The 19,005-nt window shown below is 37.9% G+C and overlaps 1 protein-coding gene across 1 annotated transcript in view; it reads left to right on the forward strand.

Moving 5' to 3' along the window:
- Positions 1 to 19,005, forward strand: part of COL5A2 (collagen type V alpha 2 chain) — a 150,310-nt gene that overhangs the window by 23,241 nt on the left and 108,064 nt on the right. The gene's annotated exons all lie outside the window — the stretch shown is intronic.

A 19,005-nucleotide genomic window follows, 5' to 3' on the forward strand; every position in this document is an offset into this window, starting at 1 on the left:
ATTGCTGACCACTAACCTTAGAGCCATCAGAAGAAAAAAATTTTGAAAGTACTTGTAGCTTCCTTTACTTCTCTACTTGTACACTAGGTATTAGCAATTGAACTTGGAGCTGAACTGTTCATTATGTGCCTTTGATGTAATGCATTGAAAACCCATATGGGTTGTGGTCTCCACTTTTCTGATGCCTGGCACTTTGTCCCAGCATGTGTTTTCACAGATACACTCTAGAGATGATGAAAAAGTGTTTTTTTATGCAGCCCTGGAGAATCTGTGTGATACATTGCTTCTGGTATGGCAGACAAAGACTTTCTATGTTTTGGAAACTATAAGGAAGGAATATTGTGAGTATTGTTCCCCCTCTGCCAGGTCTCAACAGTGGTTTTGCTCATTGCTGTGGAGAAATCCTGCATGTTGCTGCTCTGCTAGCAGCCAGAGATTCTACTAACATACTGGGGAACTTCAGGGTTCCTATGCAGATCTATAGTATTGCTCTGTAGAACATTAGGGAATTTGGCCATCTTGGACTGTAAACAATGAAGTAAAAGAGTAAAGAAGGACCTAATGAGAACAACAAATGAGGTACTAGTGGATATGGTTTAATGAGGAACTAATGTCTGCAGGTGATTGGACTAGATGATCTGAGAGATCTTTTTCCAACCTTGGTGATTCTGTGATTGTAGAGATGTTCACAGCTTCTGCTTGCCTTATCCTCTGCTGTAGTATGTGCTTGTCCTTCACAGCAACCATTAGTAGCAGTGCTTGGTTTTGTTAGGTTTGTGCAGCTGCTTCACTGATGGTCACATTTTACAGGCAGAAAAAATCAAAAAGCTATCACCATAGATTGATATAAAAAAGGCTATCACCATAAATTGAGATGCACAGCTTCTGGAAGGATGCTGGAGAGTACTCTGGGCAACTATCCTGAGCTCCTTAGTGTGTTATTTGAGCTTATGGAATCTGGATTTTTCTTCAGCAGTTTGGGCAACTGCTGTCTTATGAAGCATGCATTTTGCATAGAAAGCAATTTCTATTTAGGTAAAGAATGTTAAAATAAGATTTGTTTTGTGGTGGAATTATGCAAGTAAAACTGTTCGGAAGCAATTGGAAGAGTCTACAACATTTATGATACCATAAAGACTTTGTGATTTGGAAACTATTTAGTACTCCATCAGGCTAAACCCTCTGGCAACTGAAGACATAGAGCAGTTGCCATATTGGATGCGAAGAGGTCTAACACTGTATCACAAAGTCAGACTGATCTTCTGAGGAGAAAATGGAAATCTAAATCCTAAAGATAAATTCTCATTTCACTATTAATATGCAATGTATTTGTATATGTGAGAGAATATAAATACATATGTGCTTCACACTTTGTCTTTTTTTGTGAGTATCAAGTGTGTTTGTAGTCTAGAAAATATTTGCATTCAAACTGTTAGCATATGCAGCTCTATGGGAACTTTATTTACAAAAGAGGTTTAACATTAGCTAGAAATCCCTTAATTATTATACATAACTATGTACAAAATTAAAATGACGAGTCAGTTGCTTTGGAAGAAACTCAATGTGGAAATGATTTCTGTGGTCTGCGAGAAAATACTTTCTATTTTGTAAGTTCACTAAAAGTGCAAAATATGTTGCTTTATTTTTTTCCTTTGGGGAAGAAGCACTATGTGTCTCAGTGCTGTATTTCATCAGCTAAGGGGATTTGTTGACTATTTAGAGCATAGGCCATGTACCTGAGATGTGAGAATGTTTGTGAGCTCTCTGGCCAGTTCTAGATGCAGGCTTCTTTCTGTGCCCAGGGATGTTGCCTCTTGCAGCAAGACTGGGAGAAATGAATGCTGTATTTCAAACTTTGTTTTCAAAGTTGTGTTTTTAGTGTAAGCAAAAGGAACATCTTGCTTGAGATGGCTTGCTCTTATCTGTTGCTCCTCAGTGGAATTTAAATCTATTTCCTTTGTTTTTAAGGAAGAGTAAGCTGTTGTTGGCTTGCCTTCAAGTGCTGTTGTGTGCGTTGTACCAGTTGAGCAGATCTTCACATGGTGGAGACTGCTTCATCTCTTACCCCAAATGAAGTCATTTGTCACTTCATCAGAGAGCTTAGGGCTATTTCTGCCTTCAGGTACCTCCTGGATGTTAATGTACAACATTTGCTATTCCTTCTTGCTTATCACTGCATCCCAGTCATGAACAGACCTGCCAGTTCATGGAGAAAAGGAATGGTGGGTGTATGCTGGAAGCAGAGGAGGGAATTCTCTGTGCGGTGGCCAGGGAGTACAGAGCTGCTTGGAGGAGGGAATCTTTTCTCCTTCAGAATGTTTGTTTCTGGTGCTGTCAGTTACGCCATCTTCTCTGGCTGAAAAGCAGAATGTAGGAAAATGCTATGTTGTAATACAGCAAGCCAGAGGGTTTCGGATTATATGAGTAAGAAAACTTATGCTGCTGGAGGAATGCATTTAACATATTTCATCAACTCTGCTTAGCAGCTGTGGCAGAAAGTGGAGACTTTCTCTGAGCTGACACCCACACACGGCTTGCCTTTTGTTGCAGTCTGAGGAGCTCCTGAAATAACTATGTACTCTGTAAGCAGTTTTCCATGTGAACTGGAAGAATAACTCAGCTTCACCATTACAGCTGTGATTTTCATCCAGTTTCAAAGTCAAGTTCCAGAACAGTCTGTGTTTAGTCTTCAAGGAATGAAAACTAAGTTTGCCAGTCTTACTGCAACCTCTCGCCTTTTTCAGCTAAATTTCATGGGAAGCAGAAGATGTGCCTGAGCAGTGGAGATGGCAGCAGTTTGTGCTGCTTGGGCTACCGCTGTGTTCTGCATGTGTACAAGTATGTGAACTTCTAATTTGTGTCAAAAATACATTACATTCCACTCTTAATCCCTATTTTTGTTTCTGTTTTCAGTTTATCATTAGTCATCTAAAGTTTTCAGATGTTTTAATGTTCAGGCATTTTAAAATTAATCATTTTTTTCATAAGTTGCACACATGCCTCCTTCAAACACAAATAAGGTTGCAAAGAACAAATCAGAGGAGAATCACATTCTTATAGTTTAATATCTTTTAATAGCTTCAGCCTGTTAATTTGGATGTTCTTTCATTTTTTAGAAAAGAATTGGTAATTGCAGATTCAGGGAATTCCAGAACTTAATTTTTCCAATGTTCTCCTGCAGTTGCAAGTAATTCTGTTTCCAAAATAAAGCATCTATCCTCCGAAGAGTTTCTTGTGTGTGCAAATGATAGTGTATACAGGTTCAATTATTTCATTTCTATCCACCCTCTATTTCAGCAATGTTCATTTTATTATCATGTGGATGTTTTAGTGCCATCAAATTTTCTGAATGCTGATTTATGTATATATTTTTTTGTTTTGTGAGCATCTACTTTCTTACCTTGACTGTGCTTTTGCTATAGATGCATTTTAAGGCAATGGGTGAGCAGATATTTTGGCTGTGGAGGAAATTTTGGCTCTGCCAACCTAAGTACTGGGGAGGAAATTGGCAGATGTTTCTCCTTATAGCAATGTCTAGAAGAATAAACTGCAATATAAAATACTTGATGGGAGTTGGCTGTTTCTGTGAGATAAGGTGGAGAGGAGAAAACCTGACATCTGGAAGCCTATAGGTAGTGGAAGAGAGAATCTCCTTTCTCCATCCAGAGTAGTACTTGAGTTTTTCAGCGGACTTTGATTTTGAAGACAGGACTAAAAGAAGCAGTTTTTAAAATCATACCTACAGGAAATATTTATACTGCGTATTCTCATACAGGAACCAAAATGTGTCTTTAGAAGGCTGTGTCTGACTCTTTTGCAGTGCTGGATGTGTCTGCTTTGCTTCTTTGAAACTGTCTCCTTTGAATGTAGGACAGTGGGAAGGAAACTGTACAGCTGTCCCCAACCCCTTTCTCCCTACTTGGAGAAAGCATCCCGACAATATTTAATGATGTTCTCTGTAAAAAGGAAAAGGTTGTACTCTAGAAGAGGCATCTCATAGGAAAAGAAGCTTGCACAGGGTTGAATGAGGCCATGTTATTCTGTCATGTTGAGTATCCTGGAACAGCAGTTGGATTAGCTTCCATTTTTGTCTGCTACACACAGCATAAAATTAACTTTTGGCCAGATCATTAGTATTGCATGTATAGTATGTATTTTCCATACCCAACATCTGTGATGCTGAAAGCATATTTAAATTTCCTGATAATTTTTTTTGCTTTAATAGGGTTAGCATCATGCTGCTGCTTCTGCAGTCTTTCAAAATTGACTGTGAGAGAGAAAATGAAGTTCTTAATCTCTAACTTAAAATATACTTTTTCCAAGGTTTTAGAAAACAACCCCTCTCCAAAAGACAAATTTGTAAACAATTTTCTTTGGGAAATATGCCAGTATAGTTGGTATTCTAATTCTGTTGTGAAATGGGGGAAATATTGTAAATATTGTAATCTGGGTGTCCCAGATGCAAGTAGGACTTCTGACTTTCACAGTAAAAGGATTTCACTCCTAGATTATGTGGAGATTACTCTCTTCCTAAGATGCCTGCAAGCTTTTGTAGTTTGTTTTGTTTTTCTCTTGGGAAATGAGAAGTCACTTCAGGCTTATGTCAGAAATCATCTGTGTGTGTGTGTATAGGAAGCAAGTCCCAGAATCACCTTGCATTAGAACTGAGGCCAGTGATAGTTTGTGTTCCCTGTAAGCTGCCTCTTACACTTCTTAGTATTCAAATATAGCTTTAAAATATGTGGCTGCAAGGAAGGACTAATACTACTGCATTAGAAATATTAAGTAATTTATTTGAAGTTTCTCTGGAATTTGCCACTCCTCTATTTGTACACCCTTAGCTACTCCTGGAGGAAAGTGAGCAAAAGGAATTTTCCTGTAATTTGTATTTATGAGCTCCTGTTCTGAGAACCAACGAGTTTTTAATTTATATGGAAAACAAAATGGAGAATCTATTCTTTTTGTTTTTCATCATATAACTGGTAAATGAAAGAGTGCTGTGTTTCATCAACAAAGAAATTATCAGTCTTGTGCAGCAGCAGATCAACTGATAGAGTGAATTGTTTACATTAGGAGTGTTGAGGAAAATAATTGGGAAGAACTGAGTTTTCATTCTGAAGTGTAATTTTGTACAAGGGAGTACAAAGGCTCTCCTAAGCTGTAGTGAGAGAGTAAGCAAGCAAAGAAAAAAACTGCTGAAGTATATAAGTTGTTGTTTTCAGGATTTTTGGGTTAGAGCAGGCTGTAGCTTAGGATCTAATAAGGAAGTTACTGCAGTTAAAACTTAGTGTGAAAATATGAAGGGACATGCATATATATGTCTAGAAAATGTTACGCTATGGTATTCTGGAGAAGGTGGTACCAAATGACTTGAGGGCTGGTTGGCAGCTCTCATTTGGATGACTTCAACTTCTTTTGTGAGCAAAGACATGGATTTGGATAATTCTTATTTTGGAAAGCACATGGCGTGCAGTGAGCAATTATGTGAATGATCAGTAGCACAGCAATGGACTTTGGTGCAGAAGTGGAATCGTGACTTCTGAAGCTGTAGGCACATCTGAAGGATGTCTGTGTCTATGTAGTGCATACATATCCATGCAAAGTACTGAGTTTTGTGAGAGTTCTAATTAGGCTGCTCATTAACAAAATGCTTTAACCTCTAGGGCATCTTCTGATGGAGAGCTGTGATAGTTTATGTACTGAATGATGCTCGTTCATTGGAAAGTGATTTTGAAACCAGACATCTGTGTAGTCATCCTACAACTTAATTTTCAGTTGTGCGAGTGATTTACCTTTCAAATACAAGCATACAGGTTAAAATACTTTTCCTTATCAAGCATCTAAATTCCCTGGTCTGTCTCAAGTTGTTTGGTTTTTTTAAGTACTTAAATGAGCTCACTTTTATTTTAACAAAATTATGAAAAGTATTATCTTTAGTTTATAAAAACTAAATGAAGTTATCTTGTGTGGGATTATAAGAGCTGGGAAGTCATGTTGGTGTGTATGAGACAGGTGACTTTGAGAGAATAAATGTATTTAATAGTGTACCATGAAAATGTGACCCTACAAATGCAATTACATTGCTGTATTGTTTGCATTTTTCACAGTTGGTGTTATCAGTCGAATTATGTAGACATCATACCTAATGTTTGCAGTAAAACTGTTTACCAAAAACTGCAGTTCTTACTTATTTCTGCTCTTAACACTGTAATAAGCAAATATGCATCTTCCCATCCAATTGCATGGCAGCGTGTTTGTTGAGCATTGGAAAAGTTGAATGCTGCTGGTGAATCATCTGGCCAGGGACAAGTAACCTTGTCTGGAGTGATGTTAGTAAAAAGCAGTTGTTAACTGAAGCAATTGTGGTATTTCTAACCCAAAAAATTCAAGCAGCGCTGAAAATAAAGTTGCATAGTTAAAATGATATTCAGTTGTTTTTAAAATATAATGTAGATGGTGTGAATAGCTCTTTTGTTACACTGCAGCTATAGATTGTGCAGCTCTTGTTAGTTTCATCCTTAGCACCACAAAATGGCAGCAGATGTGTCAGTTCTGAAGAGGCCCAACATACGTTCTTTAGACAACAGAGTCCTTGCAATGGACCAAATTTAGAAGTTTCACTTCTATCAATTAAACTGCCAGAGAGCTATTATTAATACATTAACTATTCTTAGTCCGCACTTCAGATGCTACTTTTTAAACTCAAATTAGAAATACTAAGTGCTTCGAAGCACAGTTGAGTAACTTACGATGCATTTTGTTGAGTCACATCCTGATCCTTTTGCTCCTTTCTTAAGGGAAATGGGAAATGAGTATGAGAGACATGAGATTTTTTTTGCCAGCAATTGTATGTTTAATGTGAAACATTTGGCTCCAGCAGACCTCACTTCATTGCTCATGCTAATTTTGCAGATTGGTAGCTCGTCTTATTTCAGTAGCACTATTGGTATGTCATCTTGGACAGCAAAGTTGTATTCATATGTGGGTAAAATACCACATTCCAAATGCTGTATTAATGTGTTCAGGTAAAACAGGCGTATTTCATTCTCCACTGTAGACAAGAATATCTGTACTTTCTGCCCTAAGCTGAGCAAGATGGTGTGAATTCATTTATGGTGGGATGGACGGGGTTGTTTTCAGAAGAGAGCTTAAGAAAAGGAAGTATGGTGTCATTTTATTTTTTAGGGGTTGGTGATTAGTTGCAACTGCTATGGTGATATTCTGTAGGAATTTTAGAGATAAAAGTAAGATAAATTTTAATGGCTGTATGTAGCATTTCACAAAGAGCTTTCTTAATAGGACAGATCAAAATTTATTTCCGTCATTAAGCAGACCAGAGCGGTGACTTGCAAGATAACCTGTAGTTAAACTTCTGAGTGGTTTCTTGACTGTCTTAATTTTTCAATTTTTTCTCATGTGGAGTATGATCTTAGTAATAACAAAAAATGATAGGAATTGTCATGCAAATTACTACTGTGAAACTGAGAATTAAAAATTGGAAATGTTAATGCAAAAATAGTCTGAAGTGCATCATTTATGGCACGTTGATCCTAATTAAAGCAGGCCTCCAAAGAAACACAAGGTGACAAAAGCTGTTTTAAGAAATTGGATGAGAGATGCGTTCTCTCGTGGGTGGACGGATGCTCCCTTATTGTACCATAACTGCTAATTGCTCAGAAAAATGCAGGGGAAACATTCAGCAGAGAATGGTATATGGAAAGTGAAGAGGCAGTGAGGTGACAGGGTTCTGCTTCACTTCTTACTGCAGGGCAATTCTTTCCAGCTCTTCTCTGGCAAGCCTTTGTGCAGGATGCTTTATCCAAAGGCTTCCTTTTAACAATTGTGCAGTATTGCCCTTGAAATTCAGGTTCTGATGTCTCACATTGGTTTGTAATTGTATTTGTTTTTAACTGTATTTATAATTGCTTTTATCAATGGTGTTGAGTTTTTTATGCAATTTGCAGTTCATACTGAAGACACAAAGAAAGCCTTATTAACAAAGTACACCTGTGAGGAAGGTAGAAGGAAGCAATGCCTACTGGTATCTTGCTGCAGAGTAGAAAATATGGACCTGCTGTCATGCTGTGGGTTAATATGTGCTTTGTCCAACAAGCTGCCCAACTACTGGAACCTTGTGACAATGTTGGAAAGGAAGAGTAATGAATTGCTAGATGAACCATCTATCCTTTAAACAACTGAAATTGTAATTAAGGCCTGAAACAAGTGTTTGGCTTCTAGAGGACATCTAATAAAAAGAGTCTAGATCTTGACAGCAAATAAAAAGAATGCATAATAAATATGCATAATAAATACTTTTTTTTTTCACTCTACATCAATTTGATTTTTATTCCTGGTTAAAAATACTTCTGACAGTACTAGGCTCAGAGCTGGAATGTAAATGCAAAAATTGTTTGAGATAGTTTTAAATGTCTAATTTGCTTTTCAAAGTCATGTATTAGTTTTACCTGCTGTTGCTTGTTTGCTTAGCTGTTTTGCTAATTATGAGTTGAAATGACTTCCAGAACGAGATTAAGATGCTATATGTACTTTTCAGATTTGCTTGCATGCAGGGTTACTGATTTAAATTTCTTTTCTTCGGATTATAAGAAATTCTAAATAATATTTACAAGTCTTAAAAATTGCTAACAAATGGGAAGTGGATTTGAAAATTCACCAGTTAAACTGATTCATAAAAACAATAATAATTATAAAAGAACAAAAAATGAGCTTTGATTCCTCATAAAACTGGAAAAAATCCAGCTATTTTTTAGGGAGTTTTGTGCCATAATATTTGTGGTCATTTTTAAATATTCAAACTATAGTTCTCCATCCCTGGTCTTTTTTTCTTTATTCCCTTCATTCAGACATAGTTGAGGAGAAGCATAACCACTCTGAAATACCAGTCTGCTTTGGAAGGAACATAAATGATGACAGATGCAACTATTTTGAAAAATGAAAACTGTTAATCCATGTTGTCGTAAAAACATATGGTACTAGTACTATAAAGGATTTTTTGTATACTGAAGTGAATATATGTAATTGCTCACTTTTGATTATCTTCGAGCTTAGTTCCTGCTTTTGCAGGAACTCATAGCACTCCCCAAAGTAAAGTACTTAGATCTGAGCTATGAAGTCAATTTGTCAGATCTTTCTTAAGTAGGGTGCAATTAGAAAAGAGTTTCCTGAGGTGGAAAGGAAATCTTTGACACACGAACTAGTTTTGATCTAATTTTCTGAAATGCAAACGAAGAAGCATCATTACATGATCTCGTGATTTATAGGTGTCTTCACTGGAAAAAAAAATAAATTCATTTGATTGAATGGGAAACTTGGGCATAGAAAATGACTGTAGTGCTTACCATTCCCAAGTTGATATTTAAAACTACTGTTTTAATAATAATTTAAAAAAAATTCAATTACTCAATATTCCCATGACTTCATATTCTGCAGTTGCCATGAGATTATTCCTAACTTTTTTCCCTTTCATCCTCAAAACCCTGTCCAATCTTACTTACAGACTGGATTAAATGGAGAATATTTCTTATTAGACTTTGACTGTCATGGAAAGGTCAAAATTCTTGAGACAGGCGAAGAGTAAAACTAGGAAGCTAAAGTTTAGGAAAGCTAACTTCCAGTAAACAAAACACCCTAGGAAACTGTGCTCACGGGCAAGGGTGTGGAGTAGAGCTGGCAGATCTTTAAGGAGGCTTTCTCTGGGGCACAAGGGCTCTGCATCTCCATGTGTAGCAAGTCAGGAAAGGAAGGCAAGAGACTGGCGTGGCTGAACCCAGGACTTGCTGGTCAAACTGAAGAGTGAGAATGCACAGCCAGTGGAAACAAGGACAGGTATTGTGGGGAAAGTGTAAGGAAGCTGCTAGGCTGGGTAGGGATGCGGTCCTGCCACAAAGATGTGGAGTACTCAGTATAAGAGGGACATATACCTGTTGGAGACAGGTGGAGACATACACCATGTCCAGAGAAGGGCCACAGAAATGATCCATAGAACAGAACACTTCTCCTATGAGGACAGGCTGAAAGAGCTGGGCTGGTTCATCCTGGAGAAGAGACTGCTCCAAGGTGACCTAATAGCAGCCTTTCAGCATCTACAGGGGAACTGCAGGAGAGAAGGGAGCAGACTCAAAGAGGTGGAGGGAGATTTCCATAGCACTTTCAGTCCTCATAGCATGAAATAAATTAGATAAATTAGATCCCTCCCTAGTTCAGTACTTCACTCCGGTAGTCACATGAATATGTGCCTTACTAGAACATACAAATCTAATGGAAGGCTTCTGAATGAAGCAGTAGCTTTTATCCTTCATGAAGAGAGATTCCTAGCAGATGACTGTGCAGCTGCTGTAACCTCATTGTTCAGGCCAAAGGGTTTCTGCTTAGCATGAATCTGGATTTCCATTCTTCCTGTGCATTTTCTGGAAAAATTGGTTCAGAAACTGCAACATTTAAAATTTTTCTCTAAGAAATATATATGAAGTTAATTTTGGAGAAGGCATAATTTTTTTGGTTCTGGAATGCCTTAGCTTATCTCTTTCTGGCTTCCTTTTATTAGCCTTGTTGGGAAAAGGCTGGGAAAGGGAAAGAGGAGGAGGAGCTGCATGCAGGCAAATGAGCATCTGAGAGAGAATTATAAAGCAATGAAATAAACAGCTCCTGGGACACCACTGCAAAGTAAGACATGCAGTCCCATGTAGGGTTACATAAAGGGGACCTTGGTCTGCTGAGGAGTGGCCTGAAGAGGAAAGGAGAATGCTTGGCTGTGTGATGAAAAGGGAAAAACTCAGGTGTAATTATTGATGGGATGATTTATTTCATGTTTCCTATTTCCACAAACCTGGCTGGAATCATATTCCTTGTAATTCACTCATTTTAATGTACTGAACTAGGTACATGCCTGCATGGGGGACATGCCTGTGTGGGTGTAGTGAAGTCCTGGTTCTGCTGGCTCAGGTTTATTCAAGGGATATGCACACCTTCACTCTTTCCCTAAATCCTCTTTCTTGTGTTCACTTACATGTCTTACTTTTGGATCCATCCCCTTCTAAGCTGGGATGTTAACCTGTGACCTGCTATTTCCTTTGTCTTCTACCATGTTTCATCATCTGGTGCAAAACATAAATTAGCAAGAAGTTTTAAAATTGCATTTTCTGTTGAAGTGATGACTTATAAAATACTAGTGCATGCTACAGCGTTGTTTACTAAAGGACAGGACAAAAGTTAGCTGCTTTTCACCAGAGTCACTAAGCTGTCCATATTCTTGCCTAACCCTGCAAGACTTCCATTGCACAGTTCATAAAATGAAACGTGTCTCATTTGTGGAAGTAATTATCACAGCAACAGGAAACTTAGGCCTGACATAACATGACCTGGGCTTATATTCCCATATTGTTTGTAGAAAAATTATAAAGCTACATCACACATTCAGCAGCTTATTTCCTTTAGAACAAAGATAAAACTCACTCCTGGCAAATGTTCAACTACTGTGGGATGAGGCAGGTGGGAAAAAGACTCTGAACTTGCTCTTTCTGATCAAGTGGGACTGAAGCTTGAGGAGTAGAAGGCTGCACCACATACACGCATGCTGTTTCACAAAGACGTGCACTAAACTGCAAGCCTGGCACTGACCCTGTGGCAGGGATGACTAGAGGAATTGAGGCACTAAGCCACAGCTGTTTGCTGCTCTGAATCTCAGATGTGAGCTCTTTTCTATGAGAGTGGTGAGGTGCTGGAGGCTGCCCAGAGAGGTTGTGGATGCCATGTCCCTGGAAGTGCTCAAGGCCAGGCTGGATGCGGCCTTGGGCAGCCTGGTCTAGTATTAAATGTGGAGGTTAGTGGCCCTGCATGTGGCAGGGGGGCTGGAGATTCATGATCCTTTCCAACCCTGGCCATTCTGTGATGTGGAGCTAAGCATTGAGCTAACATGAGCCCAAAGCCAACCAAGTTGATTAGTCTACTGGAATGTATTGCATTTTTTGCCATTTCAAAATGTAATTTGGTGTATAGTCATAAAAAAAAAAACAAACACAAAACACCATGCAAATGAGCAGTCATTCAAGAAGTGCTGCAGCTGTAAGAGTTTATTTTGCTCTTGACAAATGTCTCTGTAATGTCTATTAAATTTAATGAGTGCTACACAGGTATAATGATGACTTGATTTAGAAAAATATATATTTTTTGTTTGAACACTAGTGATTGAATTTGCCAAGCCTGCACTGCTGGCTTTCTTACAAGAATGCAATTATTAGACAATCATTAAGCTCTTTAAATCCTTCCCTACTTCTGTAATGGTTGCAAATATTGGACAGATAAAGAATTGCACTGATTCTACTTGATTTTTACAAACGTGTTATATAATTAATTATCAGATTCTTAACTATACATATGCTATCATGTTTCGTGGAAGGTATGGATTCCTTTGTGTAAATGTGGAAAAGTAACTGGATGGGGCCCTGGGCAGCCTGGTCTAGTATTAAGTGGGGAGGTTGGTGGCCCTGCGTGTGGCAGGGGGGTTGGAGATTCATGATCCTTGAGGTCCCTTCAAACCCAGGCCATTCTGTGATTCTGTGAATCCATTTCTAGAATTTCTGAAAAGTACGCTTGGTTTTACAGTCATCCTGCAACAGTACTACAAAGTTATGGAAAGCTACTCAGTGAGGACTTCGAGATAGCTAGATGAAAATTGTTGAAATGTCTTAGGCTTCATAGCATCCACATCAATTACAGCATAAAAAATTGGTAAGGTAAGGTACTGTAATATATTCTATGTATTTAGTTTGACTGTGAACTCTGGTAATCATCAGAAGCTCAAGTTTCAGTACTACCCAGTGTAACTTTTTCTGCTATTTATTGGCGTAATTTTTCACTGCCATTGGAAATGCAGCATTCGTCTTTGCCTTTCTTTGACCTCTGTTTTTGTAAAGGGTGCTCGGTGCTGACTTGAATCTGGCTGTGAAAAAGTGACAAAATAAGAATTGAAAGTAGACAATTGCAAATTGTCCTTAGATGGATTGAGGGATTTTAATGAATCCTCCTTTCTTGTAGAAATGAACAGTCCTTTTGGTACGATTTACATGATATAACATCTAGAGTTCAAATGTTATGATAAGCAGTGTGAGAAAACACATGCTAATAAAAATTTTGAAAATAATCCAGCTTCATATGAACGGAGACAACATTCTCAATTACGTATCCATTCTTTTGTTTCCTTTGTAGGTATTTTAAAAAAGGTAGCTTTTTTTGATAGCTCAGATACTTCTGCTCCTGTAAAAGGAGCAGGATTCAGTTTTGCTCTTGTTTATACAGGCTTGTTCTCTGCCAAAGAAAATATTCATTTGTGTGCCACCCTAACTAAGCATTTCCTTTTGTCTGTGGGCGTAAAAAGTTTAGTGTGGTCTTCTGTGGTGGGCTGTAGCACATACATAAGGTAATGTGCTCATAAAATTCCTTGGTTTAGGTTTAGCAGGAAATGCTTAAATAGCCATTACAGTTCTGTGAAAGTAAGCATACTGTGGTCTCATTTGCTATGCCTTTTGTCGTCACAATTTCTTTATGTCAATGTTGATACAAAGAGAGTCTGAATATGACCTACTGGTTGCGTGTCTTTGAACATAGTACAAGTCATTTTTGAGGACGTGTGTTAGCAGTTCAGTGGGCTGATTTTTCTTCTAAAATTAGGATATCTAAGCTGCAGTGCTTAGAGTCTCTGAATTCTTTTACAGAGAGTAATATTACGACCACAAGCATGAGAGTTAACTCAGCATTGGAAAAGCGTCTGATAAACCAAAAGGAAAACCTGGAAACTGGTTTGAACATCGTGTGGTTTGTAAAATTAGCTATTCCATCTGGGATGTAGTTACTTGTGAAATTAGCCATTCCATCCGGGATGCAAGTGTCAAAATTCGTATTAAACATTGCATATAGGTACCAAGATAGGTACCATACAGGCGTCTCCGTCAGTGCCCATATGTAGTTATATATGTACACAAGTCCACAACAAGTAATGATGACATTGATGATTCGCCAGTAGGTCGCGAGAAACACCATAGCTTTTAATCCCTTACTCAGCGCTTCCACGAAAAAGAGTGGGTTCATCGCTGGTTTCTGCTCAAAAAGGGTTAATGAATTGAAACTAACAAGAGGGGGGGGGGAAAGGAAAAAAAAAAAAAGGCACTACCCAGACTAAGCAGTGCTCAAAGTTTACAAATATCCCAGAATACTGGCAGTACGCCTGGTCTTTCAAGGTCAAGTTTCCCAGCACAAAACCTGAACTACTGATAATGCTCCCTAACGAAGCTCTCTAAGAGCAGAGAGCGAGATTCGTTCTAAGAGCCAAAAAGCAAAAACCAAAAACAAAAGGCAGCTATGCCCGCATTCTCCACCAAAATCTGTCACGGAATTAACTGGATCAGTTTATGCCTGTGACAGGGGGCAGTATGCCCCTGCCCTCCCCACCCCCCACCTGGGCCCACAAAATGGGAAGGAAGGGGGAAAAGGAAAGAAACAGCGGCAACAATCTATGGAGGTAAACTTATTTTACTAACTATGATATCGGAATACAAAATAATACAATATAATACAATCTAATTGAAATTGAGACTAATGAATGAAATAAGATATGAGAGAGAGTTCCCGAGACCGAGTCAAACCTGAAAAAGCTTGGAACGGCTAGGAAAGCACCCTCCAGCACCCACTGCCAGGCAGTAAGAGACCGTCCCCCCGGAAGGGTCAGATCCCGTGACTTCCGCAATGTATAGGGATAGGTACGTAGAGTTAGAACATTAACACTTCCAGTACACGATGTTTTGATGTTGAATACTGAAAGTCAAATAAGCAAAAACCAAAACCATGACAATAATCAAAATGATAAAACTTCATGAAAAGTCTCTAATAAACAAGTGTAATTATAAGATACATAACTTGGAATTAACTCATATGGAATAAAGTGGACCCGAAGTATTAAAAATATAAATTATGGTGTATTTTTAATCTGCCCCATGACCTAAAAAGCCAGGGCTGTGCCATTCACTGAGCAGGGGAGGCTTGGGTGGATGGGCGCTGCTCATCAGTTTGCCAAAGAACACTGCACTGGAGATTAGGTCAGGAATCTGCATGGAAAACACATTAGGTGGTAGAAATGTGCACAGAAAGGCATCTGCAGGCTTCAGCCTCATCTTGTCTTGGGTATAGCAAAGTTTGCAGGCTTTGCTCTGTTTTGCATTCTAAATAGACTTGATGTCTATGCTGAACTGATGTGAATGTAAACTCATTTTCTGCAAGATTCAAAGAAGAATTTACATGATGTTCTATAGTATTTTATAAATAATTGAATATGGATCCTTTATGCAAACCCTTCATTTCTAGCAAGAGCTCTAAGTATTTTGAAAGCATTGTTACCTGAGAAACGCAGAGAAAAGAGTGATCCTGTCCCTACACTGTGGGATTACTTATCTCTGGTTTAAATCAGCCTATTTCTGAATTGAAGGGGCTCGTGTTACAAGGTAAGTTTGTGGTCATGTGTTGCAGTGCTGTAAAACTTAATTATTTCAGCTGCTTGAATTACCAACAGGAGATTGGAGACAGTTTGTGAGTTCCTACCTATCACAAGAAGTTTAAGCATCTTTAATGAGAAATAAGATAAGCTTCTGAGGAAATGTAAAATGGTCTCTAAGCATTAATAACTACTTTATAAAACATCTCAGGATCATCTCTGAAAGGCCATCAAGCTGGTTTCCTGAAATACTTCACAGAATCTAGCAGTTGTGGCAAAATAAAACACGTCAGCGAGTGCAGAGGGTGTATATTCTCCTTGAACAATCTGTTCCAGCCCATTAACCAGATGAAAATCCACTTGCTGATGGGCCATAGCTTTGAAAATAAGCCTATCTCATGGATAGTTCTGGCATAAAATTCCTAACAAGGCTCAGTTAATGCTTCTTCACAGCAAAGATTAAGTGTAGACTTGATGGATTTCTTCTGAGTAAATTATGTTTCCAATTAGCACTTAGTCTTTAAAAGCATTGGGAGATGTGCACCACATATGTATTCAAATCCTTATGTAATAAGAGTCATAAATGCAATAGAATATTGGAAAGAAGACAGAGTGGAAAGGAAATGGAAAAGTAAAGGAGGCAGAATGAACCTTTCTTTTTAATAAATCTGTTTTGCATTCTGTATCTGAATCTAGCATAAGTAACCAGGCAACTGAACTCACATTTACATTGTGTTGTCCTGGCCTTATCATTGCAATAATGACATCAGTGCTCACACTGCTAGACTTAGAGCTCTTAGATTGACTTTTTTCTATCCTCGTACTAGCTTCGTGTGAGTGTGATGCATAAATTCAAATCTTATATCCTTGCTGTACACAAATGCTGATTTCTGTATTTGTCTCTTCTCTACTACTTCCTTCTGAGGCTGTTGCTATGTTTCTTTCTTCTGTTAATCATCTTTTATGTTGTCAACCTTGACATAGTTTTTTTTTTCTTTTGTGCTGCTTTGGCATGGTAGCTGCTTTGGTGTGGTGTCAAGGATACCTGCCCAAAATATTGTTTTTTTCTTTTTACCTCACAAAAAGCAGAATAATTCCAGTAAGGTAACGCCTGCAAGCTAAATTCCTTTTGTCAGGCATTTCCTAGCTTTAGAGTTAAAATGAAATGCTCTTTGACTTTCTGGGATTGAAAAAAAAATAAAATTAAATTAAAAATGGAGATATTCTGGCAAATGTAAATTTAATATATGATGTTATAAACATTCACTAAACATCTGCTAAGATTTTTACATGGGAAACAATATCCTGTGTAAATGGATCCCTTCAGTCCTACTTTATTGCTTGTGTAAAGTCACAGGTGCTTTGTTTCACATGGGTGTATATATTGTTTCTAAGCAGAGAAAAATATAGTTTTGTAGAGAAAAAAAGAAATCTTATAGTCTCTGGCCTTTTTCTTCAGCATTTCTCTCCTGAGAAGAGAAATTCTACTTGGGCTTGTCTCCACTGCCAATGCCCCATCTGCTTGAGATGCTCCCTCCTGCGGACCACCCATTGCTCCCTGGTCAATAGCAGCCTGAAACAACTGATGAAAAAATCTTGTGTTAGAGCTAACAGAGAAATTCCAGTACGTTTGCTTACCCTGGGGTTTATATAATTTGGCATTTCAATCTATAGAGCATGATCAGCTTTCCTTGGAACATTATCTGCATATTTTCCTTCAAGATTAATTGTAACATACGTTTACTATGATTCAGAAATTCCCCCTGGAGTGTGGTTGTTTCTTTAGCCATTCTCAAATCCCATCTGTAGGCCAACTCTCTTAATTGGCATATAGTATGTACAATTTCTTTCAGCATCCTTATTTTGCTGGGAAACAAGTTGCATCTTGCGAGCAGTACAGTATGTAAGACCGCATCCTGAACTTAATGCTTCTTATGGTTAGTAGGAATTTTGCTACGGACTTAAATGCTCTGTTTTCCAGGTATGCCTCAATTAGATGACTGTTGGCATTGGATATTCCACAGAACTAACTGTAAAGCTGAAGGTCAAGAAAGTATATTGATTAGGAAAAGAAAACCATTGCCCAGGATATTTACAGAGCTTTGGTTCAATGTTATATTTGCAGCCAGTGTCATGTTGGTTCATGAGACCAGAAATGGAAACCATGCACTCTTCTTAAACTGAAATAGTTAAAATCAGGATGACTGAGCATAGATTCAGGCAGGATGTTGTAATAATTTGGCTATTCTGGTAGCTGAGGACACACACTCTTAGGTATGTCACTTGCAAATAAATGCTAATGAATGTAGAGTTCCATCTGCATGCATCTTTTGATAAATGTAAAGGGCAATGAGGATTTAATTGAGCTGCACATCATCTTCCCATCTTTTCACCGAGTTTGTTAATAATACTTAGGTGTCGTGAGAATAAATTCAGTAATATTTTGGAAAAGCGAAACCTGTGGTGATTACATGCACTTATTAAATGGAACAGACTAACATTAAAGAATGCTGACAAAAATGACAGACTAAATGCATAAGATTTTAACTGTGCAGTTACTATACTAATTATATACATTAAATACTATAGACAACTATAGTATTTAACTATAGTATTTAATGTCCTAAAGGCATGATATGTTATACTAGGAAATGAAGACAAGTCATCAAAGGGCCACGTGAAACATTAAAGCACAGTTCTCGGATCTGGTACCGGGTATGACAGACAATAAAACCGAATAGTTATATCCATAGTCCTAGACACTGTCTTTTTTTGTTTTGTTTTTAAACAAAGGAATGTGTGAAATGAGTGTAAAAATATGATCACTTAAAAACTGTGCATAAAGCATTGAGGTGATGAAGTGCTATGAGACCTTGAGCACAGACACAGCTCCTAAGCAGCCTATTTCTGAAATAGAAGAGGGTAGAAAATGAACTTTCAGCCAAATCCATATTTATAGCCCCATTGTTTTAACTGAGACCCATGGTTAGAAAAATGATGGACCTTCAGTAAAGGAAAAAGTTCAAAGAGACTCGCTTGGGATTCCTAGGTAAGGAAACTTAGTATTTAAAAGGGGAAAAAAAGAAGATGAAGGTAGTTGGTGCCTGTTTGAATTGCAGATTAGCATTTGCCCTTGCTATTTAAACATGTAGCTTGCTGTGTGTATATTTTCACTTAATCAGTTTAAGTTCTAAGGAAGAGGAGAACTAGGTTGACAATGAATTTCTAATAAACACTGAAATAATGATGCCATTTTTCCTGTTCTAGGTAAAAAATCAGTACAGTTGTTTTTTTTTTTTTTTTTCAGAAGCACTTCATGAAGATTTCCCTTAATTATTCCTGATCTTTCCCTTGTTTTAATGTAGAGTTTAATTTAACTGAGGCATTCTGAAGGAAAGGCTGCCAGTGCTAATAACCTTACATAGCTTATTAGGTTTGGACTTGCTCATAGCAAAAACAAACTCAAAATGACTGACATAATCCCAGACCTCACACTAACAGTTTAA

The sequence above is a fragment of the Phasianus colchicus genome, chromosome 7 (assembly GCF_987193195.1).
Source record: "Phasianus colchicus chromosome 7, bPhaCol1.hap1.1, whole genome shotgun sequence".
Classification (NCBI taxonomy): Eukaryota; Metazoa; Chordata; class Aves; order Galliformes; family Phasianidae; genus Phasianus; species Phasianus colchicus.